Source organism: Nomascus leucogenys, chromosome 5, assembly GCF_006542625.1.
Source record: "Nomascus leucogenys isolate Asia chromosome 5, Asia_NLE_v1, whole genome shotgun sequence".
Classification (NCBI taxonomy): Eukaryota; Metazoa; Chordata; class Mammalia; order Primates; family Hylobatidae; genus Nomascus; species Nomascus leucogenys.
The window spans coordinates 30,289,686-30,310,883 of NC_044385.1; the positions used below are offsets into that span (position 1 = coordinate 30,289,686).

The 21,198-nt window shown below is 35.5% G+C and overlaps 1 protein-coding gene across 4 annotated transcripts in view; it reads left to right on the plus strand.

The window, feature by feature from the left end:
* The window catches only part of ESRRG (estrogen related receptor gamma), a 594,759-nt gene that overhangs the window by 211,986 nt on the left and 361,575 nt on the right, over positions 1-21,198 (plus strand). For 3 of the 4 annotated variants that reach the window (XM_003265099.3, XM_030812870.1, XM_030812871.1), the window contains exon 3: positions 14,070-14,187. The exons of the other annotated variant lie outside the window; for it this stretch is intronic. The gene's annotated coding sequence lies outside the window, so the exon portion shown is untranslated. The remainder of the gene's footprint in view (positions 1-14,069; positions 14,188-21,198) is intronic. 4 annotated transcript variants of the gene reach the window in all.

Here is a 21,198-nt window from a genome sequence, read left to right on the forward strand (position 1 = left end):
TGAATTGCAGTGGACAGGAAGTCAGCACTGTTTTGTTTGTTTGTTCTTTGAGAGTGAGTTCAGTGCTCCATAACCATTTACCAAAAAGTTGAGCTTCAGTGCAACCCCCTGTAAACTCTTGAACTCCAAGTTATTTAGAGACAAAGACAGATGGCAAAGCAGATTTGCTAAAGAATTACATAAATGGGCTATATTTCAGTAGCTATATGTTCACCTATTTGCCTTTAGAACTAAACTATCTGTGCTAAAGCCAAATTGTTGGTTAAAATCCAGTTTCTCTCATCTCACATGTAGTCTTTGGCCGCTATGCTCACCTAGTGCTTTTTGTCCATCTACATAGTTGTAATTTAATCTTTTTTATTTAAAAATATATTATTTGGCCTATTTTGTCTCAGGCACTATGCCATGTACTGGGAAATATAAGGATAAATACGATGGGTAAATCTGAAATTTATGTGGAAGAATAAAGATCTAGCCATTTATCCATATTTTTATAAAGTTAAAATGTAATACTTTTGCAGTATTTTTTAGTATTTTGAACAGAATTCTTCAACAGCCTATTTTGAATATTTTGAAAAGACAAGCAACCAATAGTACTGAATAAAAGCACAGAGAAACATAAATTTTGAAAACTTAATATTTACTAAAGGTGGCACCAAAAAATTAATGGGGAAAAGACAGACTACGTATTATTGCTTTTTGAAAATGTTACTACATGGAGAAAAACAAAACTGGGTTTCTTCCTAATGCCTCTTACCAAGACAATCTCCAGATGTATTATAGAGATAAATGTGGAAGGTAAAACTATAAAAGAAATAGAAGAAAATGGAGGAGAATATCTTCTATGATCTACAAATGGAAAAGGAGTTTTTTAAATCTCAAAGGCATAAATAAAGGCAGACATTGATTAACTTATTTATATAGAATTTAAGTATTTATATTTAATGAAGAACATATTAATACTCAAGAGAACAAAATAAATTATTTACAGTGCCTAATACTGACGAGGGATTAGTATCTAGTGTATAAAAAGAAGCCTACAAATTAAGAAGAAAAAGATAGCAATCTCAGTTTAAAAGGTAGGCAAAGTATATGATCAGGCAATTTACAGAAGAGGAATCCTAAAGAAATAGCTGGCATAGTTAGTGCTTAAACTCATTAAGTGAAATGCAAATTCCAACAACATGAATTAAGTAAAAATTAGAAATAGGTATTATATAACACCATGTTGGCAAAAATGTGGAAATTTGAGATTCCTCACATAGGTTGTAGAACTGTAGACTGCTATAGCCAGTATATGCATACTGTATGACCCAGCAGTTTTATTCCTGATATGCCTCCCAATGAACTTCTCATACTGTCCATGACATACATGCAATGGTGTTTGTTGCAGTATTAAGGAGCTGGTGTGTCCATCACTGAATGAATGGATACATAGAACTTGGTTGGTGTACATGTGGAGTACTGCTCAGAGGTCAGAAGTAGTGGTCTAGGTGTGTACATAGCAAATGTGGATGGATCTGTAAAGCATAGCGCTGAATGAAAAAAAAAAAGGAAACATAATGGATTACATAACACAGTACCATTTACATATATTAAAAACATACATATAGGCCGGGCGCAGTGATCTGCCTGTATGTATGTATAGGCGCCTGTAATCCCAGCACTTTGGGAGGCTGAGGCAGGTGGATCACAAGATCTGGAGTCTGAGACAGCCTGGTCAATATGGTGAAACCCTGTCTCTACTAAAAAATACAAAAAAATTAGCCAGGCATGGTGGTGCGTGCCTGTAGTCCCAGCTACTCGGGAGACGGAGGCAGGAGAATTGCTTGAATCTGGGAGGCAGAGGTTGCAGTGAGCCGAGATTGCGCCATTGCACTCCAGCCTGGGTGACAGAGTGAGACTCTGTCTCAAAACCAACCAACAAACAAAAAACCACCATCCATATAAAAGAGCATTGCATACTTTGCAAGAATACCTAACACATATGAATGAGAATACTTGCAGTTTTGTGGGAGGGGGATGAGAACAAATATATAACATGAAATGAGTCTTGCACAGACCAACAATAAGGATGGTACAGGTGGTGGGTTAGGGATGATTACTATCCATAAGGAGTTCATAGTATAGTGAATGAGATAGATGCATACATAATTATAATGAAACATGGTAAGTACAATTGGGGGATCTGAACAGAGTATTAACATGTATTGCTTTCCTACTAGACTAAGATTTTCATTAGGGAAAATATTGTTTTGTGGTAGTGTTTTTACACTTTTATTCTTCCATGCTTCATAGATCACACACACACACCCACACACACACACACACACACACATTAGTGAAGAGGTTCTTGAATCAGACAACACATTAACATTACTCGGGAAAGTTTGAAAAGTACTTTCCTTCATCTTTGACACTATGCATTTGTTTTTGTTCAAGAAGATTCTATTAAAAGGTGTAAAGTATTTAACCAAGGTACATATTGTTTCATGTTAAGCATTTAACATGACTGCGGGTAGGTCAGTGGACTGCAGCCTTATGACACGGTGCTGGTTAAATCTGCTTCAGGTCAGTTATCTCATGACTGAACAATTGGTTCTTTGGGTCTATGAATAATACTGCCCATAATCAATCATCTCACAATTTCCAAAACCATAAGATGCAAGTGTACAAATGCCTCAGCATTGATTGATCACCCCTGAAAAAAATAAGGTATGACAAAAATGATATTATCATTTAAAAAAACAAGTAAAAAGTAGATTTTCTTTGTGTTTTTTCCACCTCCCTGGAAATATATATTCTAGATACAATGACCAATTGGTCTTTAAGACAAATGGGAATTATAGTGGAAATTTCTGACATTATAACAGGCTTGTGGGGGATTCTTGTTTGGCAGGTAGGGCCTTTTGAGACTTTCAAAAACATTCCCCAGGCAGCCCCATATATTTCCTTCAGAATGTCAGTAATGAAAGGTAGCTCATAACTTTACATATGTGACTGTTTGTTATTTAAAACTTTTCAGAAATGTTTGTAGTACTTACATTTTAAGATCTATTAGGTCTCTTTGAACCATTTAAAGGTTGGAGCCCTTGCAGTTAAAAAAAATCTTATCGGAAAATAATATTTTAATCTCTGTGTGGGATAATCCAACATTGTACTGTTCCAGGAAACATATACCTTTATTTTATTTCACATTTTAAGGCTTTTCTTATTTCTTCTACGCCTTCAGCTTTATCAGTTTAGAAGGGCATCTTCCAGTGATTACACTGGTCATAAGCCTGAAGGGCCAGGTTTAAGAAAAGTCTAGGGAGCATTGTCATTATAGTTTTTCATTTCTTGCCTGATGTCCATTCTAGATGATGACATTTCCCTCTAAATAAGGCTGTTTCTGTCTTTAAAAATACCTTCCTTCTGGAAATAGAATGCTCATATCTGCTTGTGGGAGTGTAGATTGGGAAAACCACTCTGGAAAACTGGTAGTATGTACTGATGCTGAACATACGCATAGCCTGTGACCCAGCAATTTCACTTGCAGATATACACCCAACAGAATCAGCACCAAAAGGTACATACAAAATATCTTCATAATATTATTTATAACAATAAAAAACTGGAACAAACCCAAATTTTCATCAACATGAGAATGAAGTAATAAATGAGTATAAATAAATATAATATAAATATAGAATTCATATATAGGAATACTATATGGCAATGAATAAATACTGTGCTATATGCAATAAGGTTGGATCTCATAAATGTAACCTCAGGGAGAAGAAGCTAAACATATAACATGCGTTCTGTAGGTTTCTATTCATATAAAGTTCAGACACAGATAAAAATAATCTGAGATATTAGAAGTTAGCATCATGGTTACCTTTGGGGAAGAAGGTAGAAATAGTGATTTAGAGGGTCTGAGGGGACTCTGGGGTGCTGGTGATACTTTATATGTGGATCAGGTAATGGATAAAAAGTGTGTTCACTTTGGGATAATTATTCAACTTCTAAAAGTATGATCTGTGCACTTTTCTGTATAATACTTAATTTTAAAAAGTTAAAGTGTAAAAAGTAAAAGCCAAACACTGTCTTGTTCAGGGCTTGTATTAGGGTTCTCTAGAGGAAGAGAATTAATAGGATATATGTATATACAAAAGGGAGCTTATTAAGGAGAATTCACTCACACGATCACAAGGTGAAGTCCTACCACTGGCCATCTGCAAGTTAAAGATTAGGGAAACCAGTGGTGGATCAGTTCGAATCCCAAAACCTTAAAAGTAAGGAAACCGATAGTGCAGCCTTCATTCTGTGGTCAAAGGCCCAAGAGCCCCTGGCAAACAACTGGTATAAGTCCAAGAGTCCAAAAGCTGAAGAACTTGGAGTCTGATGTTCAAGGGCAGGAAGTATACAGCATGGGAGAAAGATGAAGCCCAGAAGACTCAACAAGTCTGCTCTTCCATCTTCTCCTGCCTGCTTTATTCTAGCTGCGCTGGCGGCTGATTAGATGTGCCCACTCAGATTGAGGGTGGGTCTGCCTCTCCCTGTCCACTGACTCAAATGTTAATCTCCTTTGACAACACCCTCACAGACACACCCAGGAACAATACTTTACATCCTTCAATCAAATCAAGTTGGCACTCAATATTAATGATCACAGAGTTATATACTAAACTGGTAAAACTATAAAGGGATAAAAGAGAATGGTTGCCTTTAAGGTCAAGTTACTGATTGCCTTTGTGTGGAAGGAAGAAGGCTAGGCGTGGAAGACACAAGAGCTTCTCAGGGAATAGTTTGTGTGTTAAGTTTTTAACTTAGATGAGGGTACACTGGTATGTATTATATTATTCTTCAAACTTTATAGTAGTTTTATTTCTTATATTTTGTGTGCATAATACATTCAGTTTGGAATTTGTGATTTTTTTACCTGAATTTTGGATATAATGGAATAAGCACCATTCACCCTATGTCTCCCACTGAATTTGAGCTGTAAGAGCTGGACAGAATTCAGAGTCACTATGTGAGAATTTTGAAAGGCAAAGAGTAGGAGATCAAAACTGGAAATACCCCTAAGCTTGTGGTGAGTTTATCATTGTTGCCCTTCTAGTAGCTTCTAACTTGATCTCATAGTTGAAACCCAGAAGTGGACAGGGAGAGGTCCAGGAGAAGGCCTCTGGTTTGGCTTGAGGAGTGGTAGAGGCAGAGAGTGGCCTGCCTGCCTGCCTGCCTGCCTTCCTTCCTTCCTTCCTTCCTTCCTTCCTTCCTTCCTTCCTTCCTTCCTTCCACCTCCCTCCCTCCCTCTCTCCCTCCTCTCCCCTCATCCCTCACTCCCTTCCTCTTCCCTTCCTTCCTCCCTTCCTTCCCTTCCTTCCCTTCCCTTCCCTTCCCTTCCCTTCCCTTCCCTTCCATTCCCTTCCCTCCCTTCCCTTCCCTCCCTTCCCTTCCTTCTCTCCTGTCCCTCTCTTTTTTCTCTGTTCCTTGTACCCAGGCCCCAAGTGCTAACAGTGATTGCAACAGGTGCCTACAGGGGCCAGATGTCTGAGGGAGAGGAGACTTCTTCTCATTTCAGTGGAGCTGTGGTCCCAAGAGGGTGGAGCACATCCATGTAACTTTCCCTCTCTGTCTCTGTCTCTCTCCTTGCACTGTGTGGGAAAAATGTGGGCATATGTGGCTGAGTAGGATAACTAAAGCCCCAGATTTCTAATTGGAGGACTGAAAAGAGGAGCCTAAGAAAGTAGAAAATTAAGCGAATCCATTGGTTAAGAGCTTGGGAAAGGGACCTCTTGAAGATGTTTATGAACTCCTGCCCAGGCCTGGTGGCTCATGCCTGTAATCCCAGCACTTTGATGGGGACTGAGGCAGGTGGATCACCTGAGGTCAGAAGTTCGAGAGCAGCCTGGCCAGTGTGACGAAACCCCATCTCTACTAAAAATACAAAAATTAGCCGGGTGTGCTGGCTGGCACCTGTAATCCCAGCTACTCAGGAGGCTGAGGCAGGAGAATTGCTTGAACCCGGGGGGCGGAGGTTGCAGTGAGCCAAGATCACACCATTGCATTCCAGCCTGAGCGACAAGAGTGAAACTCCGTCAAAAAAAAAAAAAAAAAAAAAAAAAAAAACTAAAAAGATGTTCATGAACTCCTGGGCTCCCCAGTGGAGTGAGAATCCAATCCTAATTTAGCATATCGAAAACTTCCAGAATTAAATCAACAGATCCACCTGGACCTATGACCATACTGGGCACTGGGTGGTGCACACACAGGAAAAATCTGAATAACTGCAAAAACTTTGAAAACTGACCAAATTTTGAAACCATAACCATGAGGAGGTCAGTTGGAACTTGTGGACTGAAACTCATCAATTTGATTGGTTGGTAAAACAAAAGCATCACATATTCTGTAAGAGTTAAGCAAGACACATTGTCTCAAAACACATTAAAAATGTGCCAGATACTATCTAAAATTATTTGGCATAAGAAAAAACAGAAAAATTTCAACCTACATCAAGAAGGCAATGAACAGATATGGATGTTTAGAAGATACAGATGTAGGACTTTTCTAACAGCCTTTTAGAGAAACTATTGTAAAAAATGTTCCAACAAGCAGTCACAAATACTCCTGAAACAAAGTTAAAATAGAAAACCTCAGCAATAGGAAATAAGAAATAGAAAGAAAAATCAAATGGAAATTTTAGAATTGAAGAATACAGTAACCCACAATAAAAATCTTATTGGATCTGCTCAATAGCAAAATAGCAATGGAAGAGCAAAGAATCAGTAAACTCGAAAATAAATCAGTAGAAATTATCCAATTTGATAAACAGAGAAAAAACAGACTGGGAGAAAAAATGAACAGTCTCAAAGATGTGTAGTAGAATTTAAAAAAAAAAAGGTTTAACATTTGCATCATAGGAGTTCTAGAATGGGATGACAAATAGTGTGGTGCTAAAACGCACTTGAGGAAATAATGGCCAAAAACTTCCAACACTAGGAGAAAGAAAATAACCCATAGATTCAGGTTCAGTGAAAATCAAACAGTATGAATCCAAATAAATCCATGTTCAGACACATCATAATCAAAATGCTACAAAAATAAAGACAAAAAAATCTTGAACAAAGGCAGAGATCAATTATGCATTTCCTATAGAGGAACAATTTAAATGACTGGATTTCTCATCAGAAACCATAGAGGGTAGAAGGAAGTGACACATATTTTAAGGTGCTGAAAAGAACTGCCAAACCAGAATTCTATATTCAGCAAAAATACTGCTGAGAAATGAAGGTGAACTAAAGACATCCTCAGTGAAGGAGAATTAAGGGAATTTGTTGCCAGCAAGTCAGCGCTAAGATAATTTCTAAAGGAAATTTTTCAGATAGAAGAAAAATAATACCAGAAGGAAATTTGGAACAAGGATGAAAGAACAGCAAAAGAAATAGTAAGTAATGGGGTACATATAATAGACGATTCTTTTCCTCTTGAGTTCTCTAAGATCATTTGATAATTTAAAGCAAAACATTTAACATTGAATGATAGAGTTTTCAATGTATATAGATCTAATATATATGGCAACTACGACATAAAGAGGAAAGGATAAAGGGGACTATAGGATGATAAGGTTTCCACATATTGATAAAGGAATCAGTTCACCAAGCATATGTAACAATTCTAAATGTGCACTGAAAATACAGGAAGCAAAAACTAACAGAACTGAGAGTAGAAATAGGCAAATCTACAATTATAAACTCTTCTTTCTGTAATAGTCAAAACTAAGAGAGAAAAAAATCATCAAGACTATAGAAGAACTGAACGACACCATCAACCAATTGAATCTAATTGATATTTTTACAGCACTCCACCCAGTAACAGGAAAATACACATGCTTTTCAAGGGAGCATGGAACATTCATTAAGATAGACTATATCCTAGATTATAAAACCAATGTTTAAAATGCAAAAAAAGAAATGATATAAAATATGTTCTTTGACCTCAGACAATTAATGTATAAGCAAATAAGAGAAAGATAGGAAAATGTCTAAACAAATATTTGACAATGCATTTCTAAATAATCCATGGTCAAAGATTAGAAAATAGTTTTAACTGAATGAAAATTAAAATACACGTATTAAAATGTATGTGATACAGCTAAAGCAGTGCTTACAGGGAAAGCTGATAGCATCATATGCTATTAGAAAATAAGAAGGATCTTCAGCTAATACTCTAAGTTTGCACCTTAATAAAATAGAAAAAGAAGAGCTAAATAAACTGAAAGTAAGCAGAATGAAGAGTATAATCATAAAGATATAAGCATAAATTAATAGTTTAAATCAGAAAGACAATAGATAAAATCAGTAAAAACAATGAGCATGGTTTTAGAAATCAATACAATTGATAAACTTCTAGCAAGATTGACAAAGAAAAAAATGAAATACACAAATTGTCAATATCAGGAATAAATAGGGGATATCATCACAGATCCTACAACCATTAAAAGGATAATAAGATTATACTATGAAAAAATCGATGTAAAGGAATTTGGCAATGTAGATGGAATGAACATATTTTTTGAAAATCATGAAGTACTGCCAAGATAACATAGGCAAACCAATACCTGTTAAAGAAATTGAATTATTGTTAAAAATCCTTTTGCCAAAGAAATCTCCAGGCCCAGGTAATTTCATTGGTGTATTTTACCAAACAATTATAGAAGAAACAATGCCAATTCCAAAAAATTTCCTTCAGAAAATAGGTGAAGAATGAACACTTCCCAGTTCATTTTACAAGGCCAGAAGAGTAATCCTGGCCTCCAAAGAGTAACCCTTATACCAAAACCAGACAATAAAACATAAGAGAGAGAGAAATACAAAGCAATATTTCTCATGACCATAATGCAAGCATTCTCAATAAAATACTAGCAAATCAAATGAAGATGTAAAATGAATAACATGTAATAACAAAGTAAGGTTTATTTTGTAAACTAGGATTGCAAGGCTGGCTCAATATTAGATATCAATCAATGTAATCCTCCAGAAAACAAAAACAAAAACAAAAAAGCACATTGACAGGTTTATGTAAATTGATGCAGAAAAAATGTTTGCCAAATTTTAATATCTATTCATGATAAAATTCTCTGCAAAGTAGCCATAGAATGAAACTTCTTCATCCTGATAAAGTCCATCTACAAAATATCTACAGCTAATAGAGTTAATGGTGAAACACTAAATGCTTTCTCTCTATGATCAGGAACAAAGCAAGGATGGTCTACCTACAAAACTTCTATTCAGTATTGTACTAGAAGATTATTGGAAATAAATAAAACACAGGTGACTTGATTTTCTAGGTAGAAAATCCCAAGAAAATTACAATAAAAACTCTTGGACATAATAAGTGAATTTAGCAACTTTTCAGATTACAAGGTTAACATACAAAAATAATTGCATTTCTATAGGCTAGCAACGTACAATTGGAAAGTGCACCTTAAAAATTAAAAAAAAATTATAATAGCTCCCCAAATGAAATATACAGTTATAAATTTAATAAAATATTTCCAGGATCTATTGCTGAAAACTACAATACAGATGCAATAAATCACAGAATATCTAACCTAAATAAATTCAGACATACGCTATGTTCATGAATCAGAAGATTCAACAAAGATGTTGATTCTCCCCAATTTGATCAATAGATTTAATGAAATTTCTATAAAATTCCTAGGAGGATGTTCTTGTGGACATAGACAAACTGATTCTAAAGTTTTTATGGAAAGGCAAAGGAAGTAGCATAACTGAACTGATTTTGAAAAAGAATAAACTTAGAGGAATCATACTTTCTGATTTTAAGACTTACTGTATAGCTACACTAATCAAGACCATGTGGTATTGAAATAGACAATTACCAATGGATCTCAACAAGAATCCAGAAATAAACTCACATAAATATGACTAATTATTTTTTGACAATAGTATAAAAGTAATTTTGTCCTTTCAGCAAATGATGTTGAAACAACTGAACATCAATGGGGCGGGGGGAAGTTAAACCTTCACCTAAACCTCACATCTTACACAAAAATTAACTCAACTTAAAAGTGAACAAAAATCTAGAAGTAAAACATAAAACTATAAAACGTTTAGAAGACAACATACGAGAAAATTATCATTATCTATGGTTAGGCAAAAGGTTCTTAAACGTGACTCTAAAAATATAATCTATAAAACAAAAAATTGATAAATTGGTCTTCAACAAAATTTAAAACGTTTGCACTCTCACTGTTAAGAAAATGAGAGGACAGTTCTCTTTCTGAGAGGAAATATTTGCAAAGCACATAGCAGACAAAGCTCTTATAACAAGAGTAAATAAGGAATTTACAAGACTGAGTAGTAAGAAAACTAACAACCTAACTTTAAAATGTGCAAAAGACTTGAACAGACATTTTAAGAAAGGAAATATATGAAATGCATATAAACACAGAAAAGACGTTCAACACCGTTAGTTATGAGGAAAATGCATATTAAAATATTGATGAAATTTATTGCATATCACTAGAATGGCTAATTTTTTTAAGTGTGACAATATCAAGTGCTGATGAGACTGTAGAGCAATTGAAACTTGCACACATTGCTGATAGAAATGCAAAATGAAACAGCCACTCTGGAAAAGAATTCAGCCCTTTTTAAATAAAGTTAAACGTGATCTACTGTAGGATGCAGAAATCCCAATCCTGGATATTTACATTTGAGAAATAAAAAATGGATGATCACATAAAAATCTGTATATAATTGTTTATAGCAGCACTATTTGTAATTGTCCAAAACTGTAAACGATGTGAATGTCCTTCAAGGGTGAATGGATAGATAAACTGTGGTGCATCCATACAATGAAACACTACTCAGCAATAATAAAGAACAAACTATCTTCCTGGAGCGGTGGCACACACTTGTAATCCCTGCACTTTGGGAGGCCGAGGCGGGTGGCTCAACTGAGATGAGGAGTTTGTGACCAGCTTGACTAACATGGTGAAACCCCATCTATAATAAATAAAAATAAATTAGCCGGGCATGGTGGCGCATGCGTGTAATCCGAGCTACTTGGGAGCCTGAGACAGGAGAATCGCTTGAACCCAGAAGGTGGAGGTTGCAGTGAGCCCAGATCGCTCCATTCCACTCCAGCCTGTGCAACAGGAGTGAAATTCCGTCTCAAAAAAAAAAAAAAAGTATCAATACACACAACAATTTGGACAAATCTTCATGCTGAGTGAGAGGCCAGTCTCAAAAAGTGACATACTGTAGTATCCCATTTTATGACATTCGCAAAAAGATAAAATTGTAGTGCTGGAGACAGATCAGTGGTTGCCAGGAGTTAGGGGTGACAGGCAATTTGCCTATAAAGGGACTGCAAGTAGGAGTTTTGTAGGGCAGGGAATTGTTTTGTACCCCGATTCTTGTGATATTTACATTAACCTATTCATGTGTTAAGATTCATAGGGCTGTACACCAAAATAAGTATTGATTATGCTGTATTATAATTTAGAAAATAAAATTTTTACACTGATAAGAAAAAATAACCCTAGCACCATGGAATTACAGTATAGTGGAGAAGAGGTCAGGGAGAGATGACAGTTGATAAAATAAATGTCTCAAATAAACAGAATTGGACTTGGACTTACAAAGCATGCTAATAAAGGTGTTTAGAGTCTTTTTTCTTACAAATTTAAGAATGATTTCTTATCAATTTTTTTGCAGTGAAATAATTGCTTTCAAATTAACAGGGACCCACAAAGATATATTATCTTAAGTAGTTAAATATCCCCTATGCAAATTTGTTTCGCTATTCATTTACTTAGAGAAATCTTTCTTCGTAAATATATGAAGAGAAATTTCTGCCCAAACTTTAAAATTATTATAAACTTAAGATAATGACATTTGGATTGACTTTCTGGTTATCGCTGAGAATTTGGCTGTGTGAAAATGAAAGGTTAGAAAAATACTATCAAAGCAAAAGGAGAATTCTTTTGATAAGTGATTTGAATTAAATTATGTCTCCCTCTCAATTATTTTCTGTGCACACTTACAGTTTTTACAAGATGTTGGACAAGTAATTTTGTTCTGTGCCTCAGTTTTCCCATATGCATAATGCAAAGATAGTTATTCTTGCAGCTAATATGCTTCCTGAGACCATGTCAGCATGCACGTTGCATATATACTGAAACAGAAGACTCAAAGGCCTTTGAAGAAGAGCACCAGTATCACAAAATTTCATCATTTTATTTTTTAAAACCAAATATATCTTGTTATCATTTCACAGTTTGAAGACTGATGAAGAAAATGACAGAAACTTGTAATTAGGGAAATGTAAAATATTTAAAGTTAAAAACTGTCTATGTAGCAGAAAATAAAGAAGAGAGATTACTTTAGACTCTCTTTCTAAGTTTGAAAACCCACATCAAAAAATGAAAGAAAATCTAATCACAGATGCCAGAGTTTGAAGACTGTAAGAAAGGCCACGTGGAGGAAGAAATATGGACATATACTTTAAGCTGTTTTAAAAGATAAAGAGATTAGTCACGTGTGGTGGTGAGCACCTGTAGTCCCAGCTATCTGGGAGGCTAAGGTGGGAGGATCACTGGAGCCTAGGAAGTCAAGACCGCAATGAGCTGAGGCCACACCATTGCACTCCAGCTGAGTGATGGAATAAGACCCTATCTCAAAGAAAAAGAAAACAGAAAAAAAAAAAGAAAGAAAGAAACAGAAAGATTTCTACTACATTGGAGAGCTAGTATATATGATTTTAATATGATTATTTTAAGAAAGTAGATCTTCAGTAGAAACTAAGGTGCATGCTTGTTGCTTTCCCCTAAAAAATATATATTTCAATATTGATAAGAACATATATGTTAAATAACAATAAGAGCAATCTTTAAAATGTCATTGTATTGCTATAGTTGCACCATATAAAGGAGATGTACATATGTATCATACTGGATGTGAACACTTCAACTGTGGTCACTTACTACACTGTCCAAAAAGATGTGTGTATGTATGTACATGGCTTGTATGGAGAACTGTTTAATAAATATGTTGATTACTTGATAGCATGTTTTACAGTATTACTTTTCGTAAAAATGGGAGACATGATATTTGCTGCTGTTAAACAGCATGTTCACAATATTTGCATTTACTGAGCAAGAACTAATGGTAACAGAATTTCTGTGTTAACACAAATATCTGGGCAGCTTATTTCAAGCACAGTTTATAATTATACATTCTAAAGATAAACTGAAGACTCTGCAAAATGTCATGTCTGCTTTTGGATGGCCTTTCCTTAAACATTTTTGTTGGCACTACTATAAAGCGTTAAGACTTGTACGATATAGGAAAAAAGAATGTTATATTAGGTTTGGATATAAAAGATGCTAATATTATCCAATATAGGGACTCAGCACATAGAGAATGCAAAGAAAACTTTAGTTCTGATTTCTCAAAAGGAATGCCATTGTAAGAGACAGTTCTAGTATCACAAAAGAAATTCAGTACTTTCTTAACATTATTAGTCAAGGGGTGAAAGTAAAATCTTGAAAATTAAATGGTCCATTGGATTGTATTTTTAACATGCATTGGAATTTTGTATTGTTCCAAGTGCTAAACAAGTGTACCATGTTTGCTTTTTAAGTTTACTCCTTTTCCCTTTTTTAATTGTAACAAAGTTTTCAAAGACAAAAATGAACAATGACCAGCAGTCCCAATTGTGCTATGAAGCCAGGTAGGAAGCTTGGCTAGTTCCCACTACAGCATACTTTGTAAATGTGTTTCTTAAACCCTTAAGGTAAGACTTAAAAAAAAAATGGACAATTGTCAAGGATGGTTGATTTCTAAGGCTTAACTACCTGAGCAATATTCATTTAAAATAACATATGAGTCTCAATCCAAATGATCTAAGCTGAGCAAACGGCCGCTTTGTCCTTCCCTTCCAAAGGAAGTTCTGAGGTGCTACAAAATCTATGAGAGTGAAATTTCTTTGGTTAGTGCTCTTTATTCCTTTGTGGTAATTTTTTTTTTTTTTTTTTTTTTTTTTTTGCTGCACAGCTTTAAAAAATTGAAGTCTATTGGAAACCTTCTTATAAGAAACCTTCCTAGTCAGAGAATTCAACTTTCTTCTTTTCTTCATTCATGAAAATGCAGATCCACTGAGAAAGCGAATAAGGTAAAAGTATCATTTTCCTTTGGGAATCAGGTTTTTCTGTCAGAGGAATAAAGGCCTTTCTTTCCAGGTCAATTCCTGTTGTGCTGAAGGCTGAGAATCATCATGCCCTTTGGGTGTGGGCCCCAGCTTTAGGCCTCTGTGATGATGGTAGAATCTGGAAGTCAGAAGCCCATATCCTAGATCACCTGCTTTGCTGGGCTGACCTTCTTCAGTGTGATCCTGCATCCCAAACTCTTGACCTCTCCAGAGAACTCGGGGTGTTCTCCCAAGATGCTGGGCCTCTGGGAAGCATCTCCTTAGGTGAACAGCCCCAGATGCCTCCTTCTTAAGTTGATCTAAGTTACTTCACCCTGACTATCAACCCCCAAGTGTGAAAGATCACAGTTATTCCCGAAGGGAACACGGAGTTGTTCTTAACTCTACTTTGCCTTCTTAGAACACGTTTGCTTCTGGTTGAAATGAGAATTTTCAGTAAAGTGTTTTTTTTTTCTGTATTATTATTATTATTTTTATTTCCTTAAACCTCTGTTTTGGGTGAAGCAGTACCACGGAAGTCTAGTGTCATACAAAAGTACAATTGGAATCTTTAAATGTAACGCTCATCCAATAGCAGACATTTTAAAAATCACTCTTATAAATGTTTTAAATGTCTTCCAAACAGCATTGACCTCCTCAATAGATAATTTTGTTAAAGGACTGGGCTTTGGCTGTTTTTTTTTTTTTTTTTTTTTTTTCCTGACTTGTTGATTTAGAAACCAGCTGCCTCCTAGGAAATTGTGATCAAAAGCTATAAAAGCAGACTGTAAATATGTCAAATGCATGAGTAGGAATTGGGAAACTTGATTTGTCCTGTGATTCAATCTGGGTTAAAGATTGGTGCCACTTGAAATTACTATCCTTAGGGAAGTCATTAACAACCCCCCAAATGTTTGTATGTGCCTGTATGCAAGTGTATGTTGTATATTTACAATTTCATCCCATGTTCTGTCTCTCCAGTTTTATGATTCTAGATTTGGTGACCTCTGACTCCTCCTTCTGTATTCCTAACACTGTGTAACTTAGAGAGGATCAGGGAAGCTAGGATGTCCCAAATGCAATTTCATTAAATTAAAGAGAAATACACTATCTAAGAAGTAGAAAAAATGGGATGAGTGTGATAAAATGATTTAGTGCAAGATGGCGGATGCAGTAGAGACAAGGAGCACAGAGGAGGAGCTTCCTGTGCAGCAGGGTGAGCGGAAGTGTGCCCAGGAAAGTTCTGCAAATAAGTACTGTCTATCCCAGGCTTAAAAGGCAAATTAGAATTAGCCAGATGAAAGTGAGCAGGTAGGACAAAAAGTGTTGCAGAGGAAATAGCAAAGAACAAAGCCCATGACTCCTGAGAAAGAAAAACTATTTTTATTTATTTTAAACCTACAATAATAACTATTTCTCAAAAGGGTATAGGAGAAGAATAATTGAAATATGGCGGAAAGTGGGAATAAAAGGTTTGACTAATTGGACTATACCCTCGCCCTATTCTTAACTTATTCACTGGTTTGATATTTACTTGCTTTCTAAGAGGATATTGACTGTCTCTACACCAGTGAATTCTGCAACTAGGTAGTATGAGATCTACTTGAAAACTGTCGAATTTTCAGTAGGAACATAGTAAAATTTTGAAGGAAAGAAATTCTGAGAATAAAATAAAATTTTATTCACTTGAATTCTATTTCATTGTGAGCTTAAGGAAAAAAGAAAGCTTTTCAAAAAATGCTATAATTTCTCCCTTTTCTAAATTGGCCCTTTATTCTATATTGTCCTACTCTCATATATATCAGTGATTCTAAAAGTGTGGTCCTGGGACCAGCACCATCAGCATTCACAGAGAGCCTGTTAGAAATGCAAATCCTTAAGCCCCATCCCAGGCCTACTGAATCAGAAACTCTGGGCATCAGACCCAACAATCTATGTTTTTACACTCCCTCCAGGCAATTCTGATGGATATCAAAGTTTGAGAATCACTGGTCTCTACTTTTCATGTATTTTTTACAAAACACTTTATATTATCTTCTTATTCATTACATTAATTTTGTAGGTATATTTTCTTTCAATAATTAACTTTTAAATTCCTTATGGACAATAATCCTATCTTTGTTTGTACCAGCTCTGTGAGATATAACTGAAATACAATAAACTGCACATTACAGTATACAATTGGATCCATTTTGACATACATATACATCCATGAAACCAATACCTTAATCAACATAATAAACAGGGATCTCACCCCAAAAGTTTTCTTTTGCCGCCTTATAATCCTTTTCTCTGATCCCTTTACTGACCTGCTTCCCCTATCTCAAGGGTAATCACTTATGTGCTTTTTGCCTCTATGGATAAGTCTGCATTTTGTAGAGTTTCATGTGAGTGGAATCCTACAGTATATATTCTTTTTTATCTGGTTTGTCTCAATCAGCATAATTATTTTAACATATATCCACGTTGTTGAATCAGTAGTTAGTTCCTTTTTATTACTGAGGTACCATCAAATTGTATAAGCTATAATGTGTTTATTCAGTTACTGTCAGTGGATTTTTGTGTTATTTTAGCCTGGGCTTTTGGGGGGATCACGAGGTCAGGAGTTCGAGACCAGCCTGGCCAACATGGTGAAACCCTGTCTCTACTAAAAATACAAAAATTAGCTGGGCTTGGTGGCATGCAGCTGTAATCCTAGCTACTCAGGAGGCTGAGGCAGGAGAATCACTTGAACCCAGGAGACGGAGGTTGCAGTGAGCCAAGATCACGCCACTGCACTCCAGCCGGGGCAACAGAGCAAGATTCTGTCTTAAAAAAAAAAAAAAGAAAGAAAGCTATTAGAAGTCTTTGCATGGACATAGACTTTCATTGCTCTTTGGTAAAAACCTGAGAGCTGATCATACATTAAGTGTATGTTTAACTTTTCAGAAAACTGTCAAGCTGTTTGTATTCCAAAGTAGTATCACTTTACACTCTCAGCAACAGTGTATGAGAATTACACTTGCTCCAAATCTTTAGTTTGGTCAGACTTTTCAATTGTATTCATTCCAATAGATGTGTAGTAATATCTTGTAGTTTTAATTTGCATTTCCCTAATGACTAATGATGTTGAGCATCTTTTCATGTGCTCATTTATCATTCATGTATCTTCCTTATTGAAGTTTCTGTTCTAATCTTCTGCCTACTTTTGTATTAGGTTTTTCATTTTCTTGTTATTGAGTTTTGATAGTTCCTTCTATATATTCTAGATATAAACCTTTTATTTGATTTTATGATTTGCAATATATTCTGCTAGTGTTGGCTTGTCTTTACCTTCTCACAACAGTGTCTTTTAAAGAGTATACATTTTTAATTTTTATGAATTCTATCAATTTGATATTTTATGGGTTATGCTTTTCATATTGTACCTAAAAGAAAAAAATTTTGACTAACCCAGGTTACAAAGGTTTTTCTCATGTGTGTGTATTTTTGTGGGAAACATATAGTTGAATTTTGCTTTTTTATCCAATCTAACAATCTCTACTTTTTAAATTTTTTTTTTGCTTTTAGTACTTTAATTGACATATAATAATTATACATATGAGATGCAGTGTGATATTTTGATACATGTATACATTGTGTAATGATCAATATTAGGATAATTAGCATATTCACCACTTCAAACATTTAGCATTTATTTGTATTGGAAACATTCAAAATCTGCTCTTTTAGCTATTTACAAATATACAATAAATTATTGTGAATTATACCCTGTAATGCTATAGAATATTACTTTTTAATTAGAATATTTAAACCACTTATATTTAATGTGTTTATTGATATGGTTAGGTTTAAATCTAGCATTTTTCTATTTACTTTTTATTTATTTCATCTATTTTTTTTGTTTTCTTTCTCTTCGTATTTTTACCTTCTTTTGGATTAACTGAATAAATTTTATGATTCCATTTTATGACCTCAGTTGGCTTATTAGCTATAACTCTTTGCTTTATTATTTTAGGATTTATAGTATACATGTTTTACTTATCACAAATTACATTCAACTGATACTATACCTCTTCGTTTATTGTTCGAGATTTACAATAATATATTTCCATGTTTCCTCCCTGGACCTCTGGGCTATTCTTTTCACATGTTTTGCTCTTACATATATTATAAACCCCACACTACATTGTCGTTATGATTTTTGTTTAAACAGTACATTGTTAAAAGATGTACTAATAATAATAGCAAATAAATTAACTCCCCTAGTTACCATTTCTTGTGTTCTTCATTCTTTTGTGTAAATTCATATATCCATCTGGTATCATTTTCTTTCTGTCACAAGGACTTCCTCGAATATTTTTGTATTGCAGTTTTGCTTGTGATGAATCATTTCAGCCTTTGTATATATGTAAAAATATATTTTGTTGTTTTTGTTTTTAAAAGCTATGTTTCAAATTCTCAGTTGACAGTTTTTTTCTTTCTTTATATTGTTCCAATATATTATCTTCTTGCTTTCACTCTTTCCAATGAGAAATCTCTATTTTATTTGCCTTCAGGTCTGCATGGAGTGTCTTCTGTCTCTGGCAACTTTTAAGATTTTATACTTTATCAGTCATTCTGAACAACTAGGTTATGATATGCCCTGGTGTCATTTTCTTTATGTTTCTTATTTGGGGATCTGCAGAGCTTCACTAATCTGTAGGCTTATAAATCTCCCTTGCCTCCGATTTGGGGACATATAAAATATAACCATTGTTTTAATGTCTTTGTCTGCTATTTTTTCCTTTTTCTTATTCTATTTATTTATTTATTTTTGACAGAGTCTCGCTCTGTCACTCAGGCTGGAGCACAGTGGCACGATCTTGCCTCACTGCAACTCTGCCTCCCAGGTTTAAGCAATTCTTCTGTCTCAGCCTCATGAATAGCTGGGATTACAGGCATGTGCCACCATGCCCAGCTAAGTTTTTGTATTTTTAGTGGAGACGGGATTTCACCCTGTTGGCCAGGCTGGTCTCGAACTCCTGGCCTCAAGTGATCTGTCCACCTTGGCCTGCCAAAGTGTTGGGATTACAGGCATGAGCCACCGCACCTGGCCTTTGTCTGCTATTTCTAACATCTGGGTCACTTTGGGGTCTGTTTCAATTGATTGGTTTTTTCCTTCTCGCTTTTGGATTATATGCGCCTGCTTCTTTTGAGTGACTGGTAACTTTTGATTGGATGCCAGACATTGAGAATTCTATTTCTCATATGTTGGATATTTTGTATTTCTGTTAATATCCTTCGCTTTTTCTGGGATGCAGTTATTTGGAAGTAGTTTCATCCTTTAGATTCGTACTTTTAAAATTTGTTAGGTAGACTGGAACAGGGCTCAGACTACAGCTAATTATTTACCATTTTGAGTAAAGACCTGTCAGTGTACCCCACCCCATATCACATGAATCATGAGGTTTTTCCAATCTGGGTGATGAGAGCAAGCAGTATTCCTAGTCTTACGTAAGCACTGGGCTTACCTCTAAACCTTTTAATGTACTTCTAAAAAGTACCTCTAAACTTTTTAATGATTCTTTTCCCAGCCTTCAATAGTTTGCTTGCATGCATGCGCTGTTTAATATTCAGTTGAACACTTGAAAAGGACTATCTGCAAATCTCCGGAGTTCTCTCTTTGCAGCAACATCTTCTCTAGTACTCTATTCTACTCTTGCCTTGATTTCCTGAGCCTCTTAGATGTGTCTCCTGAATTGAAAGAGTCTGTTGGCCTCTGCCTGACTTCACCTTTTGCATTTGGCCTGGAGCCTCTCTCAAAGGAGTAAGCTGAGATGATTATAGGTCTTACCTTATTTGTTTCTAATCTCTTAGAGATCACTATATCTCTTTACCTTATTCTAGGATCTTACACATTGTTCTGTATATTTTTTTGTGTTTTTTTATTATTTTAGATGGGAGGGTAAGTCTGGTCCTTGTTGCTTTATCTTGGTTAAATGCGGAAGCTACTGATCCTATTTTATGCTTATTTTACAAAGTAGAGTTTCTCACACAGCGCTGGAGGATAAAGTAATAACACATATTCACACTTATTGAGTATTTTTCTAAACATTATACATGGACTTATTTGATTCTCACAAAAACCCCTGTATTTTACAGATGCAAAACTGAGGAATTAATGGCTGGCCCAAAGGTCCATGCCAACTAGGGTCAGAGCCAATATATCAGTACAGGTTGCCTGAACTCATCTCTTAACCTTGCTTCACAGAACTGCTCTCTTTTACAAGATGCTCACCATGGAAAGTCACCTTAAGAATGGGTCACAGCTGGGGACATTTATTGAGTGTCTTCTATGTGATCAGTACTGTGATTCAAATCTCAACTCTGCCACTTAGGCCAATCACCACATCTCCCTAGGCCTCAGTTTCCTCATTTGTAATCAGAGAATGATCATCCCTGCCAAGAGAGTTCTTGTGAGAATGCAATAAAATGCCAAGTGTGAAGAGCCTAAGATAGTTCCTGGCCCCTTTACCAAAAACTTGCTGAGTAAATATGTTAGGTCTGGCCATGCCTAGCATTTGAGAGTCACTCACTACTAATCAGAAAATAAAGCTTTCAGTGTAACTCTAGTGAGGTCGTAGAACAACTTCGTTTAATTAATTATTTTATTTTATTTTATTATTATTATTATTTTTTGTGACAGAGTCTCACTCTGTTGCCCAGGCTGGATTGCAGTGGCATTATCTCTGCTCACTGCAAGCTCCACTTCTCAGGTTCACGCCATTCTCCTGCCTCAGCCTCCCGAGCAGCTGGGACTACAGTGCCCACCACCAAGCCCAGCTAATTTTTTGTATTTTTTAGTAGAGACAGGGTTTCACTGTGTTAGCCAGGATGGTCTCCATCTCCTAAAGTAGTGATCCACCCGCCTCGGCCTCCCAAAGTGCTGGGATTACAGGCGTGAGCCACCGCGCCCAGCCTTAATTATTTATTTTAATTACAATGTATTATGGTTTAATTTTCAAAGAGTTTTCA